Below are 27,830 nucleotides of genomic sequence, written 5' to 3' on the forward strand. Positions count from 1 at the left end.
TTTAAAACAGATTTTAATGATGTGATCGGTCACTTCCCACCCTCCTTGCCCCTCCTTGCTCCTTGTCCTTCCTTCCTTGGTTCGATTCCCGGCCGGGGCAGATATTTGTATGAATAATACAAATGTTTGTTCTCGGGTCTTGGATGTTTAATATATTGCTTGTTTAAAGGTATTAGATTTAAGTCAAAGTCAAAATATCTTTATTCAATTTAGGCTATAACAAGCACTTATGAATGGGCCAATCAACTTTTTTACCCACACTAATCTGTCCGCGACATTTTTCAAACAATTGCAGATTTTTATAAGTAAACATGTTTTTTCTGTAATTTAATAGATGGTGTACATGAATACATGCCATCCTACGTAAGTTCAACCGTGAAATATCTTGTTGAAGTACTTTGGTAACGCAGGAGACGCTCAGTGTCGGTAAAATAGTTGATTGGCCCGAATGTCAAAAAAATCTACCACCGGTTCGGAAAAACCTCTGTTGAGAAGAATCCGGCGAGAAACTCAACGAGGTATATATTTTTTAAACAGATTTACAATATTATTAAATGATATCTATAGTCAAATTAAGTATAAGTATGCATTTATTTATATAACTATGTTTATCCGTTGCCTAGTACCATAGTACAGGCTTTGTTTAGTTTGGGACTAGGTCAATTGGTGTCAAGTGTCCCATGATATTAATTCATTTACTTTGGACAGAAAAAAACTAGAATTGCATCAATTTTGCACAAAATACGACTAAGTTTTTAGTTCACTTTTGTAACTTATTGAAGTAAAGGACATACGGAAGCGATCATTGTGTTTCTAGTAGCATTTGCGCCTCGTAAATTGCGTAACTGCTGCTGCGGTCGCAGTTTGAGGTTACAGTAGCCCGTTAAATAGGTACGGGCTGTATAAGATTTAACATTTCATTGGTTCGCTTCATCCTTCTATAGGTAATGTGAACTGAATAATTTGACAGATTGTTTACTCGGCAAATTGTCGTCTCCTTGCAGGATTTATGTTGGCGCATGTCTAAATTCCCACTAATAGTATAAATGCAAAAGTCTGTAAGTTTGTTGTTTGTTGCCTTTTCATGTCTAAGCCGCTGAACCAATTTAGATGAAATTCGGTATATAGATTTGAGTTCCGAGGAAGGCTAAAGGATAGTTTTTATCCGGGAAAATGTATAGCGCGGGATAGGGATAAACAAATTCTACGCGGACGGAGTTAAGATAATTGTATTAAAGTATATGACAATAACAATCAGCCTTAAATATTGTTAATTTTTATATATTGGAACTATCGAAAAAAAGGATTGAGAGAGAGAGAGAGAGGGATAAAGAAGGAGGAGAGAGATTTACACATATACGATACACAGAAAAATACATAAGTAGGAAAGATTAAAAATGAACATCGAATAGTATAACTTGGGCCCCACTCAGCATATTGTTACGGCAAGCCGCAAAGCTGTTATTCAGTGTAGTGAGTTGGGCACACACTTATATTAATCGACTGTACCTACCGTCGAGTGCAAAAATATCGACTTACATAACTCTTCAAAAATATGTAGGTACCACAGACTCTTATTCCCACGTAATAATTAAGGCCGTGGTAACATTTATTCTGTGGTTTGAATAGATAGGTACATATTTTTGCACATGACTGTACATTCCAGATGCACATTTAGCAAGCCCATACTCTCCAGTACCTAAATGGTGATTTTAAGTCCGACATTATCGTAAAATGGTCGTAAAAATAATCTGATTCCATTCCAATCCCATGCGAACTTTATTACTGTTTTGAAAGCAACAGGAACAGAAAGCGTTTAATTAAAAAAATGCCCAAGTGCGAGTTTTATTCGTACACGAAGAGTTCCATATGGTATTCTCTACCGTTCGTAAAAAATATATAATAATATGCAATATTAATTTGATAATAATAAAATCCCATAATTTGATAAAAGTATTTTTTATTGCAGGAAAAGGAAAATAACACCATCCACACCTACACAGAGCGTAGTTTGCATATCTATACATTTTCGGTTATTGTGTGGTTCGATTGTGAGTTATTATTAATATCTCACAAACGCCTGTTTATGTGTAAACATTTTTAAGGTGATAACATTAGATTGTGAAATTATTATCTTAATCCTACTTAATATTATAAGTGTGAAAGTTTGTGAGTGAGTGAGTATGTTTGTTACTTCTTCACGCTGAAGCGGCTAGACGGATATATGGATGAAGTTTGGCAAAAATTTAGTTTATAACCTGGATTAAAACATAGGATACTTTTTATCCCGATATTACCACGGGATAGGGATAAAATCTCAAAATAATAACTACTGGAATTAGAGTCATGAAATTTGGTATGTAGGTTGCTGGACCTCTGGAATAACACATAGGCTACTTTTTATCCCGATATTACCACGAGATAGGGATACAATTTTGAAATTTCAGCCACTGGGTTTAGAGTTTTGAAATTTTAGACAGCTGTACCACTACCTCAATGAAGACTACGATATAAATTTTGGGAACTCCCTAGGGAATTTTGTAAAATCCCGGAATTTCAATTGTAACTACCAGATCGAATAAGTAGTTTACCCATGCGAAGCCGCGGGTAAACTCTAGTATTACCATAAAAAGGGGTCAAAAATTCAAATCCATTGTCAAGAAGACTTTCGAACTAGATCAATTTGGTGTTAGTGTCTAGTGGTTTTGTTTATTATTTGTTTTTAATTAATATTTTAAAAGAGTTCGCCTTAATCGCCCGTCCGCTCGTAAGAGATAACCAAATATTTGAGCGTCGATAATTAACCAAATTTTTCGGTTGGTAGTTAAACTTAACCGTGTTTGTTTTGGCGACCCAACTTGTTGAACCGGCTATTTATTTACATTTAATTAATCTCGGTTATTCGCGGTCAATTAACAACTGATGAATTTTGTTACGGTAATTTGAAGTTAATACGTGAGCAAACATAGTGCTCTTATTTATTAAGAGTATAAAATACTTGGTAAAGGCGGCAGGCAGTGTGGTGTTCTTTGTGGTTAGATAGATAGATAGATAAAACGTTTATTTACTGCAAACACACACAAAAATTACATAAATTAGAACAAAAGAACAGTCCTAACTTAAAAGTAAACAATTATGTAATTATTGGTTATGTCTAGTATAAGTGGATGTTTTTTCAGTTGATGATTTTCATAAATTATTCTTCGTGGTATTTATCAATGATTAAGTAGCTTAAGGATAAAATATCACATGAATCACGATTGAACATGTTTATCCATTATTTTACATATATTGTACACTCCTAGCACAGGATCCAGAGCCGTAGACTCTTGTTTATAAGCTTTTTATGCAATAAATTATTTTCGTTTCAGTTCTTGGGTCCAAGAGCTGGCGCGTATTTATTTATCCCAGCGGATCCCACTTGCGGTGCAAATGGGTAATGCAGCCAGCGTCATGGGAACCTCCCACAGGCAGATTTTTTGTACGGTTTTTATTTTATGATTATACTAGCTTTGGCCCGAAGGTTCGCCCTCATGGAATTCGGTTATCGCACGCTGTTCCCTTGGGAACTGCGTGCATTTTTCCGGGATAAAAAGTAACCTATGTCACTTTCTGGCCCATAAATTATCTCTATGCCAGAAATCACGTCGATCCGTCTCTCCGTTTCGACGTGAAAGACGAACAAACATATAAACACACAAACATACAAACACAAACACTTTCGCATTAATAATACTAGTGGGATTGAATGTTACTGATTTATATTTAGTTAAGATATCTTAGGTTAGTTCTTTTTTTTGTTATTTCGAATAATTTTATCCATAGATAGGGTAGGTACCTATGTGAATAAATATTTTACGTACCCGTACTTAACTGCCAGAATCCCATATAGATTCCCGCCAAATCGTCAATCTTCTGGGTTGCCTTCCGAAAAAAATATCATCTAGTTGCCTGCGTATTTGACGTCATGATATTTCTTTTGTTTAGATAAAATAACAAACCTAAAACTATCCTGTTTACATATGTTATGTAATAGGTGCTTTGTGTTGCCAATCAACGAATTTCCAGATAAATTTACACTGTCAGTGATCAGTCACAGGTCGATTGTTTTACAGCTCGTAGGTTTTACACCATGTCCGTCAGGCGGTTGTAAAATTTGACACACGCGTAAATCTGTACTGATTTATCTATTGCCAATGAGGTTAAGTTTGGTTTCATGACTCGACAAATTGATGGGAAGTACACATGTCTTTTTTTATACGGCAACTTTTACTGTAAGTTGATGTCCGAATGCTACGGTCTTATTTACTAATGCACTCGGAATCACAATTAAATTGTATTCACCGATTTTTTCTTATTTACCTATCAAATCAGGCGTTACTTTGCGGAGGTCCATATTATATGGTCTGAGGTCTATAGGTATTATGAATGAATGAAAAAAGTTTTTTCACTTCTCATGCTCTAAAAGTAGGTCATATAGCCTTACGAGGCGGGAGGATAAGAAACGCATTAATTCTTTCGCAGAAAGCGTTTTCTCGCAATTGAAGTGAAAAATAGGGTCAATATAAACCCTCGGATAAAGACACTCTCGCTAAAGCTCGAGCGGCTAACCATCTCGGGTAAATATTGGCTTATTTTAGTCTCTCCATAAAAATATACTAATTCAACACACAAAAATTACAAAAATAGTAGAAATACAAGATATGACATAAAATATTAAAAATAAATAATATAAAAAAAACAGACCCAAGAGGAGATCGCGGGACGACCTGAGCGCTTTTCAGCTCGATTGGCAGGTTTATGATAGGGAAGAATGGCGAAAGAAGGGGGAGGTCTTTGCCCAGCAGTGGGACATATTACAGTCTACCTACACTACTACTACTACAAAATAAAAAAAAATAAAAAATTTTGTATGTGTGAGAGAAAAGGTCTCGCCTTAGCATAAATTGCGGACTCTTTAATTAATGAACTGAATACTTTTCTCACCCGCGACCTTATTATAGCTACGTTTACGTAAGAAGAAGAGATGTTTTTTTCTGTCTCAGGATAAAAATGGCGGTAGAAAGAGGTGGTGGATGCGAACGCCAGCATCCACTAGTTTAGACAATCCGGCCTCTGGTTTTGGAAGTATGTTTTTTTTACGGGAACAAGGAGTAATTTTAATTCCCTTTCACATGTTATGCGTTTGGAAACTAACAAAATGAGAAATCCACCGAATCCATTTCTTAAAGTCTGCCAATTATTTAATTAACTGCAGAATTGGCTAAAATTGCGCAAACAATTGACCTAAATGGTTTCGCATTGTCTGATCATCCGTGAAGACGCATATAACATGGAAGTAACAAGCTCCCACAGAACAAAAATATGAAGAATAGAAGCGTCACGTGTGCCAAAGACGAAGCTACTATGTGGCTTTTAGCCATTTGATAAAAAGCCACAGATTTTCATTTTCTCAGATAAGTTTTCAAGGAAAATTGCTTAATAAAACCGGCTAAGTGTGAGTCGGACTTGGGCACCGAGGGTTCCATTCAACGCCTAAAAAATGAAACTGATTAAGTATAGGCAAATTACAAATTTGCCTACATAGTTGTTTTCTGAAGATCGACCGACACTTGACCGATTTTTATTATTTGTTGCGGTTTATCCTTATTATACAATAATATATTATACTAGTCTAAATTTTACAACGAAAAAAGGAAAATAAATTTTCTACGTGATCTCCCCCCCTAATTTTTTATCATCATCATCATCATGTCAGCCGAAAGACGTCCACTGCTAGACATAGGCCTCCCCAAGGCTCTCCACTCAGACCGGTCTTGTGCTTTCCGCATCCACCGCGATCCCGCGATCTTAACCACGATCTTAATTTTTTATATCATTTTTTAATTTTAACCCCCTATTTTATTATGGTTCTCGAAGATACAGTGCTGTGACAGAAAGACAGACGGACAGCGAAGCGGCAGTTATAGGGTTCTGTATGTCATATTTTGGGTACTATCAGCCAAATATGTGGTCTACCACCTTAAAGTTGATAATCGTTTGCATGTCACAAAACAATAATGCCAATAGACGTGTCTGTCAACTTCAAAGTTCAACTTTAGCGACATATTCATTTGATAGGAACTTGTTTAAAAATTGATAGACTTATTTGGCTGATGGTACCTACGGAACCCTAAAAATGGGTAATGGCACACACAGTGGTTCAAAAATTACATTTCATTGGTGATATCCTGGAATCTGCTAAAACTAGTTTGCGTCACGGGCAGGGACATTATGAAAATACAAGCTGAAATATAGATGCACAGAAAAACCAGAAAAATAAGACCAGCACTGGACTTCTGGTCCAGCAGTGGTGTAGCGGTATAGCACGTGGCACGGAATGCCGAGGACCTGGGTTCGATTCCCAGTGCTGGTCTTATTTTTCTGGTTTTTCTGTGCATCTATATTTCAGTTTGTATTTTCAATTTAGGTTTTATGGGATGACCGTAAAAGTAAAAATTTGGAATTGAAATAAAAAATACAAAAAGATTCCAAAAAAACAATCTTAAGGGACATGATGGTTTCTATCCCGGAAAATTACATAATGCCCGCGGGATACCGATACGATAACCAAATTCGACGCGGACGAATTCTAATCCTCCACATTTTTAGTTCTGTGCCAGTTCTATCCGACAGTTCGTGAGCTCATACACTTATTTATTGCGACATGGTACGTCGGCTTCCGTTTGCAGTTTTAGTGAGACCAAAATAGACTTTTGATGAATCCTTGTTTCCGTTGTTTGAGTTTGTAATTGACTTAAATTACTTCGGAATTATCGGTGAGAATAAACGGTGAGTTTTGAACGATATGGCGGATGTCCCTTAGCCAATTCATGAAATGGCGGCATTTCACGATATGCCTAGGAATTTACGATCGGCCGCCGACATATATAAAGACACGCTTTTAGACATTCGATCCTACTACGAAAACTTATGTATATACCTATATGTTTGATATAAATCGTAACAAAATGGACACGCCCCCACAATATTTTGGGAACACATCTGGAGACCCTATTTATACAGCTCGGAATCATGGACTGAGTATACCTCCCAAATTTGGTTGATATCGGAGAGATAAACTCAGGGTACAACTTTAAATAGAAATGCCCAAGAAAATGACGTGATTTAAATTTTTTACATATATTTTGAAAATCAAAGATAAAATTGAACTTGATTTGTCTGAACCATAAGTAGTAAGTAAATAAAGAAAAAACTGGAAGCGCGAGTCGGACTCACGCATCGAGGGGTCCGTACAAAATAAACACCTATATATGAATATCCAATCCAGTGTTAATAGAGAGGTAATTTTAAAAAAATGGTTACTGATAATAGACACTGTCATAAAAAAAAATAAAAAAATTCAGACTGTTTTATTCATTGTGCTAACTTCATTGCAAATTTCAAGTTTCTAGGACAACTGGAAGTATCCTATTAGGTTTTCCAGAAAAAAAACTTTTAAATGACTCTATCTTTTGATTGCATTGACGTAGGCGTTTGATTTTCTCACTACTATAAGGAGTAAAAAACCCGAATATTTTATATTTATTTCAGCAGAAAAAGGGTTTTAAGAGACTGAAAGAAGACACAGCCAGACGGATAGACAGACAACAAAGTGATCCTATAAATAAGGGGACCGGTTTTTCATTTTGAGGTACGAAACCCTAAAAACTTAATGCCATTTTAACTGGATTGTTGTATTATGTCCATGCAATTTTTGAAATATACAACGTTAACTGTTTACTTACACGATTCTTGTTATCATGGCATCGTAATAAATAAAAGTCTTCGAGTTTGGCTTGAAAAAAAGGTTATGATAACAATTTGAAAGGATAGCGCTCGCTCGCACAGCGCCATCTATTGATTGCAGACGAAGTTAACACGGCATCTTGAGAGCTGAGGTACGTCACCGATCTTGGACAGTGCCCTCTATTCTTGTTTAAACTAAAATATTATTCAATGGGAACGCATTACCGGTATATCAAGTATCCTGTGTCTCAATGCAGATCTTTGTCTATCTGTACGCCAAGTTTCATGTAAACCCGTTCAGCCGTTATTGCGTGATTGAGTTACAAACATCTTCACAAACTTTCACATTTATAATATTAGTAGAAAGGATAGGAAGTAGGATAGAAAAGGATATCAACTCGTCTGAAAAAGCTTAGGTACTTTGTCATCTATAATGACGTTATAGTGCAAAAAGTGACATTTAGATTACATTAATTATTTTAAAATTAATCCGATACCAGTGGCACATTAATAGGTTTTTTATCAGGCTAATCGATTTTAAAATCGTGCTACCAATGTAGTTGTACTCGTAACCAAAGTATAATCATTTAAAATATTGACAAAAAAATAAATGTATCTAACATCACATAAAATTACGCATAAAAAATTAAGTACTCGCGAGACAAATTTGCTATCAAAGAATTAAATACCACCAGTACCAAAAAATACCCGTTTCTTGTATGGAGGTCTTCTTTTTTAGGATTCCGTATTTCTAGAAGGAACCTTTATAGTTTCGCCACGTACGTTCGTCCGTCGATCTGTCCATTTGTCGTTAAACGTGTCTAGTGAAATGATAAAACGAGTTAACTTGGTGAGTTCATTTCGTCAACTATCTGAAGTGTCTCAGAGATTCTATCAAATCACTAAACAAACCGGGTGAAAAAAAAAACAAATGGCTTTTTTTGATCAAATGACTGATTTTTTTCTAGACAAGTGATAAAATCCATCAGGGATTTGATCAAATTATCATATCCCTAATAGATTTGTTCAAATGTTTCTTTTGTTCAATTTCAAACTCAAACTCACAACATTACAAAAACACACATAAATATTTTCCTGCGATATTTATACCATATAGTGACTACGGAACCCTAAAGCTTTAAACAACCATTTAGATCACAATTTGACATACCTACACAAATCGAACAAGTTTCCCTCAAAACATGTCCAGTTGTCCAATTATTATAACGAGGGGATACACCAATACAGCATTTTTACAACCTACAAATCAAGGAACACGACTAGCTGTAAAACTGGCTACTATACAGCTTGACGCGGAAGAGTTTACGACGTTGTTTGATCTATGACCATTATACAGCCTAGTCCAGTCGAGGAGGTGTCGAAGCTTGACGATAATTCAATTGTGAAATTGTGTGTTATGACAAATTATTACTAGACTGCACCTACATAGAGAGAGACTGCATTTATTGACAAAGTCCTAAACTAAGTAAATCTATGTTAAAGATCAGACTCAAAGAATATCTTCTAGACTTGCCTTGAATGTATACCTTCTATGTAAACACCTGCCATTGCGAATCTGTTAAGTACCTACCTACCTAGTTTATATTATAGGATAAGTTTGATAGGATAAAATTGCATGAAAACTGAGCGCGTCTCGCCATCAAACGTAGCAGTTTGGCGAGAATATTTAATGTGTAGTACCTAAGTTGTAATTTGAATATATAAATAAATAAATTAAAAAAATGACATACTAAATAAGAATACTGTTTGTGACATAGCAATGAGTAAAACATAAGTACTTACATTGTAAAAGCATCCAAGTAATATTATAAATGCGAAAGTTTGTTAGTACATGTGTGTGTGTTGAACGGTTTTGGATGAACATCGCTATGTAGATAGCTGAACGTCTAGAATAACACGTAATAATTTACTACTTTTTACTTACAAGATTCCTAAGAGATAAAGATAAAACCTCGAAATCTCAACCGCTGGGTCTCTGTTATGCAATTTGGCAAAATTGTTTTTAATGCAACGTCAAGGTGATTTTTTAGGAATTCCAACGGAAATTTTTGTCTGTAACTCATTCACGCTGAAATAGCCAGACTGACATTTGTTAAACAAATCATTTGTAATTTTTATTTGACGAAATGGAAGTATACCGTTCATCATACATAATCTAAAAATTTACTGTATAATACAGTTATGATTGGTTTTTTGGAGTCTTGTTGTATTTTTTATTTCAACTCCAAATTTGTTACTTTTACGGTCATCCCGTGAAACCTAATGAAAACACAAACTGAAACATGGATGAACAGAAAAAACCCAGTGTCGCTGCTTAAGTCGCTAGTAAAGGCAAAACGCAGGCTGAAATGTGTGGTGCATGGGAGAAATTTGTGTCCACTCCAAAAAAACAAAAAAACCAATCATAATTTGATTGCTTAGTAGCGACATGTCTTGTCTGGGTGAGCGATTGGTTCCGAAAGAGTGTGACGTCTCTCGATGAGAGCGGAACATAGATGTCGCTAGTGCTGCTGCATAAGTAGCGTAGTAGAAATAAGCAACCTGAGATATGTATGTATAGGAAAAATTCGTGTCTAGATTCCTGTCCAGTGGTGGTGTAGGGGTTATAGCACGCAGCACGGAATGCTATGGACATGGGTCAGATTTCCAGCGTTGGTCTCTTTTTCTGTGCATCCATGTTTCAGTTTGTGTTTTCGTTGTATAATACAACACAAATAAAATTATTGTCAGGGGCCATACAAAAAGAAAATCTTTATTGATCGGACTACGAACACTGCGGTGATCTATTGGCTTGCCCATTATTGAATGTTGACGTGTTGATGGCTGTATAAAGTTTGCATAAGGGTTGTAAATCGCGAGCTTCCTGACTTATGAGCCAAGTAGGCTGTAAAGTACGGTTTTATTAACTACAACATATAACGTAGACGGAAGTAATTTTAAACATTATTTTCTAATATTTACACGCATGTGTCATATCCAGCCTAGGTATAGGTACCTACATGTTCTATTTTTCGCCTCTGGTTTCCTCTCAGATTGAGAGGGTTTGGGCTTACGAGTTGTTCCCACTTACGCCAGTTACCGATTGGGAACGTCGAGGTAATTATTACTCGTTTGTTAGCGTTGAATTACTTAATTACTTGGTCATGAAACCACCGTGAGACTCACTCATATTAAATGATATTGTAACGGATAATTCACGTCTTAAATCGATTTTAGCTCGATGTGTTTGTTTCATGTTATGAAAGTGCGCGTGATGCGGCAGCCGCCGAGTCGCGTTGCTCCTAGGAAGAAGGGCTACGAATTAGCCCGAAACATGTCGAGCTAAACTCGATTTAAGACGTGAATTACTTGGTATTAGTCAAATAAGAAAAGACTAAATCTGGGGGCACGGTAGTGCCCCGCCAAGTCGAGCGCGAAGTAAACACTGCCGTACCATCCTTTACTGGTACCATTTCGCCGCATTTTCAGGCCCCTATTTGAGAACCTCTGGATAAGACCAGAACGCAGAAATTTGTCTGTATAAATAACATCACACACACGCATATCACGCACATCTATCTGTATAAATAAAAATAAATCGTAAAATGTGTTGCTAAGCGCGAAACTCGGGAACGGCTGGACCGATTTCATTATTTTTTTGTTGTGTTCGTTATTGTCAGGAGAAGGTTTTTGTGGGAGAAAATTTAGAACTATTGCAACGGGGGCGAAGCCGCAGGCAACAGCTAGTTTATATTAATGGGATGCTCACAACGTACTAAAGTTTTTTTGACACTTAACAGGCCTAAAAACGTAATAGATCCCGTTATAAGTACAGCAAAAAACGTAAAATTAGTTCCGACTTCTTTTTACCGAAGGTTGGGTAACATTTTTTGTGAGTACCTATATCTGTAAAAAGCAGGTTGTTAAGGCTGTTTACATCGCTCCCAGTTGGCCAGTTGTACTCTCTTTGATGATTAAGCTGAATGAATTCAATTCAAACAAGAATGACTGCGATTTTTATAAAAGTAAGTATTTGTCTAAGTTTCCAATCCGCACTGGGTCCGCATGGGAACTACGGGCAAAGCCCTCTCATTTTGAGAGGACGTCTGTGCACAGCAGTGGGACGTATAGAGCTGGGATAGTGATGATGAAGTTCTCGAGTGGAGGCCGCGGATCGGCAAGCGCGGCGTAGGACGTCCACCAACGAGATGGACGGATGACCTGGTTAAACCCGCGGGTTCACGGTGGATGCAGGCCGCTGCCAACCGAAGCAACTGGAGGTCTATGGGGGAGGCCTATGCCCAACAGTGGACGTCCTACGGCTGATATGATGAATGATGATGATAAAGTATTATCTGGTCTGGTATTACCTATATGGTAGCTTTAGTACAAAAGTTCCCAAACTTTGAAAATCAGTTATTTTTTAGCGCCCCCCATTTATTTTTCACCTTAAAAACCTCAATAATATATTAGTTTCGCCTAACGAAGGCACAAAGGTGAAGATTTTTTCTGGGCCCCTTACCACCCCCCTCTAGGCCTCCAGCGCCCACAAGGTGTCGTTACCGCCCACTTTGGGTAAGTATTTTAGTGTCCTTATTAATGAGTCAATGACAAAAAGGTTAAAAGTAATTTAAAAGTACCTATATTACGAGTATGTTTACATTATTAAAAAATGACAAATCATTTAATTCACCTATCCCAGCATGATCACTCGCTGTATGGTTGGCTATGCCCAGCCTCTGGGCGAAAAAGACCCGGCTCTGGGTTCACCGGTGATGGTAGCTACATTTTAATTCTCAAAATGTTTTTCACCTAATCATTTTTTATTTTTTGTATTTATTTTTACCTTATTTTAATTTTATAATTAAAATTGTTCAATGTGTTATATTCACACAAAAACAAATTATATCGCAAATTACTTTTATCGCCAAGCACAATTGTACAAAAACGTTATATTTTTCCGTTTTTTGAGTGTGTTTTAGTTTCGACCTTCATAATTATGTTACAGTACTTCTAATTATAGCTTTAATAACTTAAAGCCTCCAGAATTAACTTCAAATTATTAATTGGCGACATTTAAACGCTCATTAAAACCTAATGACAGCGTTAGTGTTGTAACTTCGGTCATAAAATTAATTAAATATGACAATAAATTATATTGTTAACAGTTAAATTCGGTTTTGGGCATAATTAACCGATCGTGGATGGTAGGTTAGGGTTTATGGCCAATTAGACGAAAATGGGCGCTTCTGTTTTGTCATAGTGTAGTGGGATTTTGACAATTCTGTTAAATTGCTTTATTTTTTACCCCCGACGCAAAAAGAGGGGTGTTACAAGTTTAACCGCTATGTGTGTCTGTCTGTAAATACTTTAAAAAATACAACATATGTACTTTAGTTTTCGGTTAACCTTAGCGGCCCCCCGTTACCGACGACGCTTAGATAAAAAAATATTACTAGGTACTTATGGTAAATTAACTTAGGCTAATTTTGCGGGAAATCTGCATAGTCCCCGTGGGATAGTGATAAACGAATTCTTCGCAGATGAAGTCGCGGGCAACAGCTAGGTAGTATTATACCGGCTGCAAAGCCCCTCTGCACAGCAATGGACACCACACACAAATTTTCACATTAACAAATTTCATCATCGTCTCAGCCGTAGGACGTCCACTGTTGGACATAGGCCTCCCCCATAGACCTCCAGTTGCTTCGGCCGGAAGCGGCCTGCATCTACCTTGAACCAGGTTATCCGTCCATCTCGTTGATGGACGTACTACGCTGCGATAAATATTTAACAACAAAACAACACTCCTACTAGTAACAAAACACCCAATAAACACACCAAAACACACAACGAAAGACAATTAGAATGATAGAATATATCCACTTCAATTGCATGTACAGTCACCAGCATTAATATCTGCCACAGCGGAGCGTGCAAAAATATCTGACACGTCCTTCCGGCCCTAGAAATAGAGTCGTATCAGATTATGCACGCTTGTTGCGTCAGATATTGGTGCTGGTGACTCTACCTCTATTACTCGCGGAACATCTGTGACTGCACCTTAGTAACGAAACCGCCTCATTATATTTTATTTGTACTCCTACGTGATCTGCGTACAGTCAGCTAAAACAAGAGATAGAACTGATACGTGTCTATTAGATGATACGGCGAATGAGGCTGAGTGTATGAAGGCGTAAGTATTTTGATGAGTAATTGTTTTTGAGTAGGTAACTATTAATGCTGATGTGAGCCGTGCTTGGAGTTTGATCTAAATAAAGCCTCTTTAAAGCAGAGGGTCTAAGGTTTGAACCTGGGCTCGCACACCTGACTTTTTCGAAATGTATGTGCTACCTGTTGCCCGCGACTCCGTCCGCGTAGAAATCGTTCATCGCTATCCCGCAGGAACTATGCGATTTTCCGGGATACAGACTAAGTATACTATGTCCGTCCCCGGGACTCAAGCTATCTGCATACTGCATTGGTTCAACGGTTTAGACGTGAAAATGAAACAAACAAACAAATAGACTTACAATACTTTCGCATTTATAACGATTAGTGGGATTATGATTGGTTTTTTGGAGTCTTTTTATATATTTTATTTCAACTCCAAATTTGTTACTTTTACGGGTATCCCGTGAAACCGATATGGTATGGTGGTTTTCGATATGGTTTCACGGGATACCCGTAAAAGTAACAAATTTGGAGTTGAAATAAAAAATACAAAAATACTCCAAAAAACCAATCATAATTTGATTGCTTAGTAGCGACATCTCTTGTCTGGGTGAGCGGTTAGTTCCAAAAGAATGTGACGTCACTCGATGAGAGCGGAACATAAGATGTCGCTAGTGCTGCTGCATAAGTAGCGTAGTAAAAATAAGCAACCTGAGATATGTATGCATAGGAAAAAAATGTGTCTAGACTCCTGTCCAGCGGTGGTGTAGGGGTTATATATCACGCAACACGGATTGCTGAGGACCTGGGTTCGATTCCCAGCGCTGGTCTCTTTTTCTGGTTTTTCTGTGCATCTATGTCTCAGTTTGTACCTATTTTCGATTAGTGGGATATTTAAAATTTACTATGAGCTTTACGGTGAAGGAAAACGGAAAACTTCGTGAGGAAACCGGCACGCATTTGCAAAGAGATTCAATGATGTGTTTGAAGAATCTAACTTCGGCCCAATATGGGTATTGCCCGGAATCAGTAATTAGCGGGCAGCATTTGCAATGAATTTCCACGTGGTAAGTACAGCCTAAAGCCCTCTCATTCTGAGCAAAAGACCTGTGCCCTGCAGTGGGATTTATATAGTCTGAGAATTGAGATGATGCTAAATGTCACTTTAATAGCTTTATAGTGGTAAAAACATATTTTGCTTTAGTTCCCTTTTTTATTACAAGCTTTTATTTAGTTTTACCTGTCCCGATGTTTATCATCAAATCTTGCAAAATAAATTTTCCAGTAGTCGGATTGTCTTGAAATTTGGCATACTTATGTAAATTGCTTGTCAATACAATAATCTGGTAGTGACATCCTGGTAGTCCGGCCAGGATCGTCTTCGCAGGACGGAACTTTTCAACGGCTAATGGCATCGACTTGAAATTTGGTATGCAAATGTAGTTTGGGTGACAATGCACGTACTTGCCAACAAAAAGTACAGTAAAATATATTTTTCTACCAATTTTTTTTTACTTATTTTAAATTTGACTGGAAACATGAGCCACTTATCATGATATACTTATAGACTTATAAACTCAATAACAGTTTTAGCAATCCTGACCTGACGAAACTTGTTGTGGATGAGTACCTACTTGAATAAATTTAATTATTTTTATTTTACGTAAAGGGTGGGGATGGGTTAGGTTTTTGTGTGTGTGTGTGTGTGTGTGTGTGAAAAATGACTAAAATTCTGCTAACGCTAATACTTGATTGACCCCCAAGACCACGATGCTCGAAAGACGCTAGTGCGGGGGTCTCGTAGTACCCGGAATGCCAATACAATCGCTTGATCTTATGATATACGCGTGCCAAGCCGCGGATAAGCACTAGTGTTTAAATACATTAAAATATCAAATCAGCAATCTTCAAGCCCACATTCACACGGCATTAGCAATAAATAATAAAATTATGAGTAGCCACAATAAAATGGTAATATGATAAAGTTTCGTTTTATCACCAATAAAATCATGCCAATTAATTTATAACTGTTTTATTGATCTGCTTATAATAAGCAGGCAGTTTAAAAGATTTAAAAACAAGCTCATTCAGTTTATAGCAGATTTTTTACTATATTTTTCAGAATAAAAGCTTAAATCTTTATCTCACAACAGTTTGTAGGTATTTATTATGAATAGAAAAAGAAAAATTACCTCATAATCACAACTGTGGGGGAAATAAGAGTAAATTAAGCAAAAGTATGCAAATATATGCGCTCTCATTCTGAGAGGAGGGCTGTGCCCAGCAGTGGGACGTATCTGATGATGATGATGATACAAATATATGGGTCTCGTATGGCAACATTTGACAACTGACAGCTGTCAATACGACCTTTTATTTTTTAAATCAAACAGAGACCAAGGCACAGAACCTATTAATCCCGCGAAACGTGTGGTTTGCCGAAATAAAGTTTCAATTTATTTTTACAAAAAAAACGGGAACTAAAAAAAATATCTACCTACAGGAGTAAGCTTCATTATAAGTCTAGGTACTATCGATAAAAATATAACATGGATCATCCCAGAAAACCTATGGTACCCAATTGAATGTAAACCCAAATAACCATTATTGTATATTGAACTAAGTAAATATGAGGAAATTTGCTCTTTCTCTTTCTTTGTTTCTACTAGAACGTGTAAATTGTACCTAATAAAGTTACACCCAATCCGCACTGGGCCTGCGTGGGAACTACGGCCCTAGCCCTCTCATTCTGAGAGGAGGCCTGTGCCCAGCAGTGGGACGTATATAGGCTGGGATGATGATGAAAGTAACACCAAATTAATTCAAATAATAGTTCAAATAGTAGTTTACATACATGGTTATATACCAGTGTTTTCTGTACTCCTTACTATATGTTGGTGTTCAATATAGTTATTGTATTCTATTGTAGTTTCCTGGTAAAAAAATAACATTCTGTTAACTCTGTCAGTTAGGTTCGCAGAAAATATGGGATATGTACTTTTTCTTTTCCCAATGAAACAAAAAAATACAAAGACGAAGCGCATTAAAAATGTTGCACCACGTGAAGTCACGAGGAACTTGAACTAGCTTTTTTACTTAGCTATATATCTGCAGGAGTCCGCATGTATGCTGAGGCGAGACCTTTTCGCTCACACATACAAAATTTCTATATTGTTTATTTCATATTTTTGTACTTGTACTGTTTTTGTAATTTTTGTGTCTATCATGGGTGTCAAATAAACGTTTCATTAATTTATTCATATTTTTTGTTTACAACACAAAAAAAATGTTTTGTTTAAATAATTGATAAAAGAAAAAAATACATTATTTCAAATCATTCTTTATCCATACCTACCATAGATAGTTTTGGCTTGAGATGGTAGAGTTTAGACAACAAGTTTAACGAATGAGTCTAGCTAGACTCTGAGTCATTCTTTAACCGACAGCATAATTAATTTACTTGTGAGAAAAACCGCAAAACGGAAGGATTATCTTTCTAGTTATGTTAATCTAAGGTAATGATTTAAGCGTACAGTCACTGGCACCAATATCTGACACAACAATGCGTGCATAAATATCACTATTTAATACGAGAGCAAGAGGGACGGTACGATACGAACTTCGAGTTTCGAGTTTCGTAGTAGCCCTGCCCTGCTGATACGACTCTATTTCTAGGGCCAGGTAGTACGCGTCTGATCTGATATTTTTGCACTCGACTGACTGTACTGACGTGGTGACTGTACTTACATTATATTTTAATTTAATTTGTGGTTTAGCCATATGACACGTTTTTATTTTACAAGCTCATATATAGTTTCGACTGTCCCGTTGTCTATCTGTAATCAAATCTTGTAAGTTCTTCCAGTAGTTGGATTGACTTGAAATTTGGCATATTTATGTAAATTGCGTGACAATACAATAATCTGATAGTGACATCCTGATAGTCCGGCCAGGATTGTCTCTACAGGACGGAACTCTTCAACGGTTAATGCATTGACTTGAAATTCGGTATGCAAATGTAGTTTGGGTGAGAATACAAGTAGGGTCAACAAAAAGTACAGTCAGCAGAAAAAGCTGTATTAAAAATTTTTTTTTTTACCATTAACTTATTTATTAAGATGATTACTTTACGCAAATAATAGTCCTCGCTCCGTCTGAATAACCCCGTCGTGGCTTGGTTTTTCGTCCTACGCTCGCTTGCCAACCCGCGTTCTTATTCGACAACTAGTCTTGTTCCGTCTGTCAGTTTAGTAGCTATTTTTCAGTCAGTCGGACAGATTTTTTTTATGTAACGTTTGTATGTAAGTTTGTGTGCTGTACTTAGTTTCAAAATTTGCAAATTATTTTTTGACAACTTCCTAGTAACTGATTGAGTTTTGACCTAATTAGAACTAAGTTTGTCCCCTATTTAATAAAAGTTACAAGTGAACATGAAACTACCGTGAGACTCACTCATATTTTATATAATGACCCGGATAACTCACGTCTTAAATCGAGTTTAGTTCGACATGTTTCGGGCTAATCCGTAGCCCTTCGTCAGTGCGCGTGTTGCAGCAGCCGCTGAGTCGCGTTGCTCTGAAGACGAAAGGCTACGGATTAGCCCGAATTTCGAGCAAATCGATTTTAGACAACTCCTTAACTGGTGACCATTATATAAAATAAAAGTTACAAGTGCTACAAAATAATGTTGTTTCTTTTACTTTTAGTTTGTTTTATGATTTATCCAGGGTTATGTGAAACACAATATCATAATTATAATATATCAAAGTTGTTAATAATTCACTGCAATAGCCGAATCAAAGCCTGGCCTGAATTGTTAAGGTTTAATTGTTCGAAAATGGTCAAACTCACGTGTTGCCATACATGCTTTCGGATTGTGAGTTCCTTTTTGAATTACTTTACCGCGTTCATGTTGTCACAGTGTGTGTATGTTTTTGTGTTTAGTTCCACTGAAAAACGTAACATTATGTTGAGTAGGGCCCAATTTATGCAATTCCATGGCCATTTGTATTTACTTTTGCCTTTTAATGTATTTTTCTGTGTGTAGAATATTGTGTAAATTAAATATTTCTCTCTCTCTCTCTCTCTCTCTCTCTCTCTCTCTCTAGAGTCATCATCATCATTATTAGACAATTGATACCAATTAACCTAGTTCTAAAAAACTGAATGAAAAGCGTTAGTCCATAAAAACAAATAAAACAATTAATTAATATGGGAACTAGGCAATGGATATATATAAATACCTACTCAAATACATTCAACATCCAAGACCAGAGAACATTCGTATTATTCATACAAATATCTGCCCCGGCCGGCGATCGAACCCGGGACCTCAAGTTTCGTAGTCAGGTTCTCTAACCACTTGGCACTTGTCAACAAAAAGTACAGTTAGCAAAATACGCTTGTTAAATTTTTTAACAAATATGTAATTATCTATTTATACATAATATAATCCACCATGCCACGCGAAAATTCTATAGATTAGTAAACTGTATAACTTAATTAGGCACAGTTGTGTGAGTAAGCCCCATCAGCGAAATAATTAATTTTCCCAGACATTAAAGCACTGACATTTGACACCTGTCACTTCGAATGCATAATAGATGACATTAAAAGTAAATATTTGTTAAATTTGACCAATTAATAAAAAAACGAGACGAAGACGCAATTAATGTCAATATTCAGCTACTTTACAACCACTAGAGCACTACAAAGTTATACATGCAGTTGATAGTTACTTAACCTCTTAAGAGTATTGTCAAATTAGTATCAAAAATTGTTTATGTTTTTTTTCATCACCAGCATTAAACAAGTTTGTTGAGAATTAGTGGCACCTCGTGCACAGTTTAATCTATTCTAAATTTATATCAACGTATAAATATTTATAAGAAGATAAGAATTTCATTTATTTCCATGCACTTATTTTGATAGCGGATCGTATTTCCATAGTTTGAGAAAATTGTGAGGAAATCTCGGATCAGCCATATTTTTATATTTGATTAATTCGATTTAATACTTTTATCCAGTACCATATTTTTTACTATAAAAGGCTGTGGTTGTCTTGTGGTTAGACCTATTGCTACTCAAGCAGAAGGTCGTGGGTTCGAGCCCGGGCGCATCTCAGATTTTTTTGGAATTTATGTGTGAAATTAGATTAGATACGGGCTTAGTGCAAATATTTAAATAAAAAGATTTAGTTTGCAATATAAAAAAAAATCTTTATTTCAAAAATAGCCATTTTTAGAAAAAGATTTCGGGCTTCACGATTTTTTGTAAAGTTTACTTCCTTCTGTTCAAATTAAATTAAGTATCAAAAGTAATAAAAAAAATAGGAGCATTAAAAAAGCTGTTTAATAGCTACAGTGCAAACTAGATTCAACTACTTTATACATACTTACTGACAGAAATACTCTAAATTGTTACTGCAATTTCCTTAAAATTTTCCTAACAAACAAACCCAAAAAATATAAAAAACCAAGAAAAACTTACAAGGACGATTTTCTTGCACCAAACACACAAACTTAACCCCAAACACACACTAACACAAGTCACTCGAACTTAAATTTTCGATAAACTTTTTCGAAACTTTTTAAAGCGCGGTCAAACGCGTGCGTTCCGTTCGCTTACGCAGCATCCACTGAATGAAGCAAACCGGCACTGGCTGGAAAAATTGTACTGTGGTCTATGCAATGCGGTTTGAAGCATTATTTTTCTGGATGCCGTTCTGGCCAGTAAGAAAATGGAATGGAATTACTGGCTGGTATGGTTTTTTTTTAATCTCGCTGTTTGCATTCAATATATTTTTAAATTATAATTTTGGACGCCATTGGTTTGCTGGCTGTATTTTTTGATTACTGCCTTGTGTCATCGTCTTTATAAATTTATACTACAGCGAATTTTAAGTCAATCAATATTAGAAAAGGGTGAAAAGTTAGTTAAAAATGTGCACGGCCGCTATGCTCGGAGTTTCTTTGCGCATGAGAATCCGGAATACGGAAATTTGCTAAAGAACTAAAGTCATCGACGTAACCCGAAGAATAAGCAAGTTGAAGTGGCAATGGGCAGCAGGGCTACTACGAAACTCGAAACTCGAAGTTCGTGTCGTGCGGTCCCTCTGACGCTTACACTATTTAATACGACAGCGAGAGGGACGATACGACCTTCGAGTTTCGAGTTTCTTAGTAGCCCTGCTGGTCATATTGCTCGAAGAACAGACAACCTTTGGGGGAGAAAGATTCTCCAGTTTTGACCACGAACCGAAGGCGAAGTGTTGGCTAACAGGGTTCACACTATAGGGGGGCTGACTACGTCACGATAGTTGTGAGCAACTGGTGGATGCAAGTGTCAAATTGTCGTTCATTGTGGCGTTCTAAGAGGGAGGCTTTTGTTTAACAGTAGACTCCTTTTTGCGATGATGTTTAAAGGTTAATTATTAATTAATTAACCTTTGACGACTGGATGGCCAAGTGGTTAGAGAACCTGACTACGAAACTTGAGGTCCCGGGTTCGATTCCCGGCCGGGGCAGATATTTGTATGAATAATACGAATGTTTGTTCTCGGGTCTTGGATGTTTAATATGTATTGAAGTATGTATTTATCCGTTGCCTAGTATCCATAGTACAAGCTCTGCTTAGTTTGGGACTAGGTCAATTGGTGTCAAGTGTCCCATGATATTTAATTATTTATGTACCAATCAGTTTTTATAGCTCATGCTCTGAGGAAGCTGTAGACTGGCTAAATGGCGCCATTTCATGATATGCCTAGGAATTTCGTGATCTGGCGGATTTTACGATCGGCCGCCGACATAAATAAAGAATGCAGTCAAGAAAACCCGTTCAAATTAGGTATCTTTCTCGAATCAGCTTTTCCGCGCAAACCTTTTCTAGACTTGTCTTACTAATAGTAATACTTGGAAAATGTTTTTATAAAACTTAGAAGGCAAACAGACAAGTGGGTCACTTGATGCTAAGTTATTGAAGCTAAATTTAGCTCTATCATCATCATCATCTTCGCCCTATACACGTTCTGCTGGGGACTCCTCTCAGGTTGTGAAGTCTTGGGATGTTATTCCCACGAGCTAGTCTTTCATCAGAAAACTTTTCATTAGTCTAACATCTGGAAGCATGTTGAACGGTTGTGTTGCTCTGAGGATGTACTCTGGTTGAGTTCGAAACGGCCAGTTAAGTGTGGTGGTGTTGATAGGTTTGTGTGTGTTATTACAGTGTGGATTCGGGGGAGCTGCATGGACACACATTTGTTGCATAGACGTAGCTATTGTAAGGTCGGGGGAGATAAGCAATTATTTATCATTCACACTTACCATTGAATTCATTTGCCGAGGTGTATGTTGGCGTCTCTATGATGTATCTATACCTCAATCTCTCTATCTCAATGTACCTATAGTTTTGTACATTTTATGTTATGGGTAGAAATTAAAATAAAACCTACAGTGCAATGATCAGAAACTTGACATTAACATTCACTATATTTTCGACATTGTAATAAGTAATTGATTTGATACCATTAGCTATAATTGTAACTATTGTGTGCCCTTGCAGGGCGTCATGGACTAACTAATAATAATACAAATGTAACACCTTTCACAAATATGTACATACATGACTTTACAATGAAATCAATGTTTCTCACTTGATATTTTTGTGATTCCCAACATAAATTCTGAAAAACTGTAGGGTACGTTGCGGATTATTTTGAACCAACAATCTTCTTCTCAGAGGCAATGGCTCAAACCGCTAAGCTATCACGGCTGTTTGAACTTGACGCCCGTTTATGTCTTTATAAGACGTTCTTGTAGCTTTGACGCCATTACTATGGCTTAAGTTTATAACTCCTTATAAGCTATGGTAGCCTGATGCTTTGACCCAAGGTCTTTCAAGAAGACAGCCCAGCCTCCGTGATGTCAGTTTTTGGAATTGATGTGCAGAATAGTTTCTTGTTAAAAAAAAAACAAAATACAACTGATAAATTTTGAGATACTTGTACCATCAGCCAAATAAGTGGTCTATCAATTGTTAAACAAGTTCCTATCAAATTAATATGCCGCTAAAGTCGAATTTTTAAGTTAACAGACACGTCTATAAGTAGAGTCATTCACGATGACACGTGCCGTGGTTCTTATTACAATGTCATTAATGTCTAATTTTGACAAAATCACGCGTCTTCGTGTATGGCACTAGGTAAATTGGCATTATTGTTTTATGACATGCAAACGATTATCAACTTTAGGGTAGACCACATATTTGGCTGATGGTAAAAAGGCGGACTTATCTCTAGTAATAGTGTGGAGTTTCCTCTTGGTGTCCTATACACCGCACACACCGCTAGAGATCGGAATTCGAATTTGGCAATGAAGAGCGCTACTGCCCACTCACATCACACGAAAAATAAAAATCGGACAAGTGCGAGTTGGACTCGCGCACGAACGGTTCCGTACCATTATAAAAAAAATACTTTTAAAGATTATGGGTTACATGTATGTTAGTATTTGTTGTATGGGCCAAGTTGCCCGAAATATATAAATGGATTTATTATTATTATTATTTATACTAAATTAGACATTCGCAAAAAAAAATGGTAAAAAAATAAGTTTTTTGTATGGGAGCCCCCCTTAAATATTTATTTTATTTTAATTTCATTCTTTATTTTTAAAGTGATTATCCAACTAAATATTCTGGGAAAATTTCAAGCGTACCTGTTGCCGTTATTAATATAAAGCAAAAAACGGCAAAAATCACGTTTGTTGTATGGGAGCCCCCCTTAAATATTCATTTTATTCCGTTTTTAGTATTTGTTGTCATAGCGACTACAGTTATACATAATTTGTGAAAATTTCAAGTGTCTTAACTACTCGTATTACGGCTTAAGAGATAGAGCCCTGTGACAGACGGACGGACAGACAGACAGAAAAACAGACAGACAGACAGTGAAGTCTCATTAATGGGTTCCGTTGGCACTCTTTGGGTACGGAGCCCTAAAACGCCAGGGACAATGTCAATCTCTTCTTCTTCTTCCCATTCCTCTCCTATCGGAGATGGCGATTCTGATTTTGGAGGCCGCAGCTCTATACAAGGACGTGGTACTGCAGTTGAACCAGTCTCGTAAATCTCTTCATCATCATCATCATCATGAGCCAGAAGACGTCCACTGCTGAACAAAGGCCTCTCCATTAGACCGCCACAATGAACGACAACTCGCCACTTGCATCCACCGGTTTCCCGCAACTCCCACAATGTCGTCAGTCCACCTGGTAGGAGGCCTGCCAACGTCGTGTCTTCCGATTCGTGGTCGACACTCGAGAACTTTTCTTCCCAAACGGGTATTCCCGAGCGATGTGGCCCGCCCATTACCACTACAACTTGCATATTTTTCCAGCTATGTCAGTTTACGTCTCTTACAAATGACTAAATTGTCTGTATTGTATTAAAATCATTATTAATTTAACTCAATATCCTTATAGAATCCCAATTAACTGTACCACTAACTTTGTAGCTAGTTGTATGCTAAAATACTGATAGGATATCAGAGTATAATCTAAAATTCAAAGTCTAGCTTTAGACCTAGAAAGTGTTAGAACTGTGCTTGCACTGGAGCTAGGTTTTTGTAATTACTTATTTATGAACAAAAAAACAATGCAGTTTACCTAGCCAGGTTTTTGTAATTATTTATGAAAAATGCATTATCTTCGTTCTATGTACATCTAACTGTTAGGACAGGCGTCTTATCAGAGTAAGAGGGATTAGGTTGCAGTATAAAGATAGAACACGATACAATGCAATTATGTATTTTATTTTTTATTAGATTCTGCCCTGCATGTTTTATTCCGACGTAGTAAGTCCGTGGTAAAAGCCGTGGTGGCATAGTGGTTTGACCTATGGCCTCTCAAGCTGAGGGTCGTGGGTTCAAACCCCGGCTCGCACCTCTGAGTTTTTCGAATTCATGTGCGGAATCACATTTGAATTTACCACGAGCTTTGCGGTGAAGGAAACATCGTGAGGAAACCTGCACAAACCCGAACGAAAAGCCTTCAATGGTGTGTGTCTGCAATCTCACGCACTGGGCCCGCGTGGGAACTATGGCCCAAGCCTCTTATTCTGAGAAGGGCCTGTGCCCACAGCAGGGACGTATATAGGCTGGGATGATGAAGTCCGTGGTAACATATTTTTAAGTGCTTCGAATATATACTCGTACATACGAGTATTTTTATACTTGACTGTACTTACATGTGTTGCATATACGTAGCTGTCACAAGGTTGCAGGTGAGTAAAGTAACTGTTTACAGTTTTTTGATATAGACCTCCGCAAAGTAACGTCTGATTCAACAGCATTAGCTTACCTAACACCGGGTGTGGCCCATAACACTAGCAAATATTTAAAACATAGACCGTACTCGTCCAACTGAGCGACATTAGTACAGCGACTTTTAAAAATAATTCGTTTTTAATATTTATTACACTTTTTTTTACTGCTGTTGCACCACCTGCTGTAATCTAGTTCTTAATTTTGTCTGTAAAAACCGGCCAAGAGCGTGTCGGACACGCCCAAATTAGTGTTCCGTAGCCATTACAAAAAAATTAAGTAATATTTTTCTAAGTATTTCGTATTTCATACGGAATCTTCCAAGTTTAGGTATATTTTTATACCTTAGACTGCTATTTACTCATAAACAACTATAATTCTCAAGCAAACTTAGCCGTTATAGTTTTCCTTGAAAGTTTAATATACTTAGTTTACTTATATATTTCGTGCAAAATTACATCTTTCTAGCATTGATAGTCCTGAGCAAAGCCGCGGATGGACGGACAGACAGACAGACAGACATGGCGAAACTATAAGGGTTCCGTTTTTGCCATTTTGGCTCCGGAACCTTAAAAAAGGTTGCCTGGAAGTGATCGCTTGAGCGATAAAGCCGCCAATTGTTTACGTTGTAATTTTCTCTGTGTATCTGTTTTCTGTATCGCTTACTATTTCTGGTGTACAATAAAGAGTCATTGCATTGTATTTTATTGTAAAGTTTATTCGAAGAAGCAATGTAAAGTAAAATGTTTGAATCGTGACAGACGTCGTCAGTTGGGTTCTTTACATTTAATTTGTATGAAAAAGGGTAAATCTAAAGACTCAATTATTTTTCAAAGTAGCTGAACTAATTTTGTTCAGTTTGACGAGTACGGTCTATGTTTTAATTAATGTTACTGTCACTTACGGAGTTAATTTATTTGTTAGAAGAAAATAATATATAGCAATAAAATAAAACTAACCTAACCTTAATGTCTCATAGATAAAGTTGAATTTATTTTTTTATAAATTTGAATGATACAGAGAAAATGACACTTTATTCCTTTTTCAAAAGATAAGTTCTATTGCTAACAACATGTACTAGTATTATCACTTTGAACACAAGGAGGCTAAACTTAAAATACCTTTAATTATTTGCTCGTGTTACAGGTCACACCCGGTATTTTCCTTTCTGTAAGTTCCCTAGCCCCGATCGAGTTATCACATTAATTTGGCCGATGCTCGTTCATGAATGCATTCATCGCCGGTACCGTTAGCAGCGGCAGCCAGCCAGCCGGGATCCGTTTCAGCCGCAAACCGCAGCTTTCCCTAATATCTGGAGGGGTAGCGTTGGCAACACAAAAATTTTCTTAGAAAAAAAAAACAGATTTTTACTGTATCTATTGTATTTAAGTGTTCATCATCATATCGGCCGTAGGACGTCTACATTGGATGTGATACTTTGGGGAAATTGTTTCGCCCATACATAAGTAATCCGCTATGCACATTATAAAGAAAAAAATGTTAAAAATTTAATTTAATACAGGCTCTTTTTGCTTATTTTACTTTTTGTTAACTGCAATTCATTTAATTTCGTACAAAATTTATGGCTCTGCCATTCACAGTTGCTTATTTTACTTTTTGTTAACTGCATACATTGTCATCCAAACTACATTTTCGTACAAAATTTCATGTCGATGCCATTAACAGTCGAGGAGTTCCGTCCTTCGGAGACGATCATGACTGAAACACCAGGATGTCACTATCAGATTGTCACCAGATTTACATAAGTAAGCCAAATTTCAAGTCAAATCCAATCACTCGAAGTGCGTCTAATTTAACTTACAAGATTTGACCCGTATGTACAATACATACATAGGTACATATTATACCTACATTGCAAGTCAAATAAAAGCTTGTAAATTACGGTTTTAAAACGTGGTAGTGTAGTGGTTTGACCTATGACCTCTCAAGCAGAGGTTGGTGGGTTCAAACTAGAGATGCAACGGATATCCGTCCAGTATCCTGTATCCGGCCTATCCGGCTACTATTTCACTATTCGGCCGAATACCGGATAGTTGCGTACTTATAGTTATGATTAAAAACTGGTATTTATTTATGAATTTATCAATTATTGACATCAGTTTATTATTCTAAGGGGCTGTTTCACCACCCATTGATTAATTTTAACTAACGGATAATGTGATACCATCTCGCGTCTATTCAAACAAAACAAACAGAAACGGCAACACATTTATCCGTCAGTTAAAATTAATCAATGGGTGGTGAAACAGCCCCTAAGTTAATTAATTATACTCTATAAGTTGCAACCTGCACGGAGTGTCATGCGCATGTTCGAATTAGCTGAATTTAATTGTACGTAAAACTAGGCCGAATATCCGGCTATCCGGCCAACGGTCCCGCCGAATATCCGGTATCCGGTATCCGGGCAAACCACTATCTGTTTCATCTCTAGTTCAAACCGAATTCATGTGCGAAATTATATTCGAAATTTACGAAAAGCTTAATTGTAAAAGAAAACAATACCAAGGAAATCTGTACAAATCTGCGAAGC

General features: G+C 36.9%; 1 protein-coding gene across 3 annotated transcripts in view; it reads right to left on the minus strand.

Annotated features, from left to right (window-relative positions):
* Positions 1-20,585, minus strand: part of Wnt2 (Wnt oncogene analog 2) — a 114,935-nt gene extending 94,350 nt beyond the window's left edge. For all 3 annotated transcript variants that reach the window (XM_074105102.1, XM_074105103.1, XM_074105101.1), the window contains exon 1: positions 20,452-20,585. The gene's annotated coding sequence lies outside the window, so the exon portion shown is untranslated. The remainder of the gene's footprint in view (positions 1-20,451) is intronic.
* Between the last annotated feature and the right edge of the window lie 7,245 nt (positions 20,586-27,830).

Source organism: Choristoneura fumiferana, chromosome 22 (genome assembly GCF_025370935.1).
Source record: "Choristoneura fumiferana chromosome 22, NRCan_CFum_1, whole genome shotgun sequence".
Taxonomy (NCBI): domain Eukaryota; kingdom Metazoa; phylum Arthropoda; class Insecta; order Lepidoptera; family Tortricidae; genus Choristoneura; species Choristoneura fumiferana.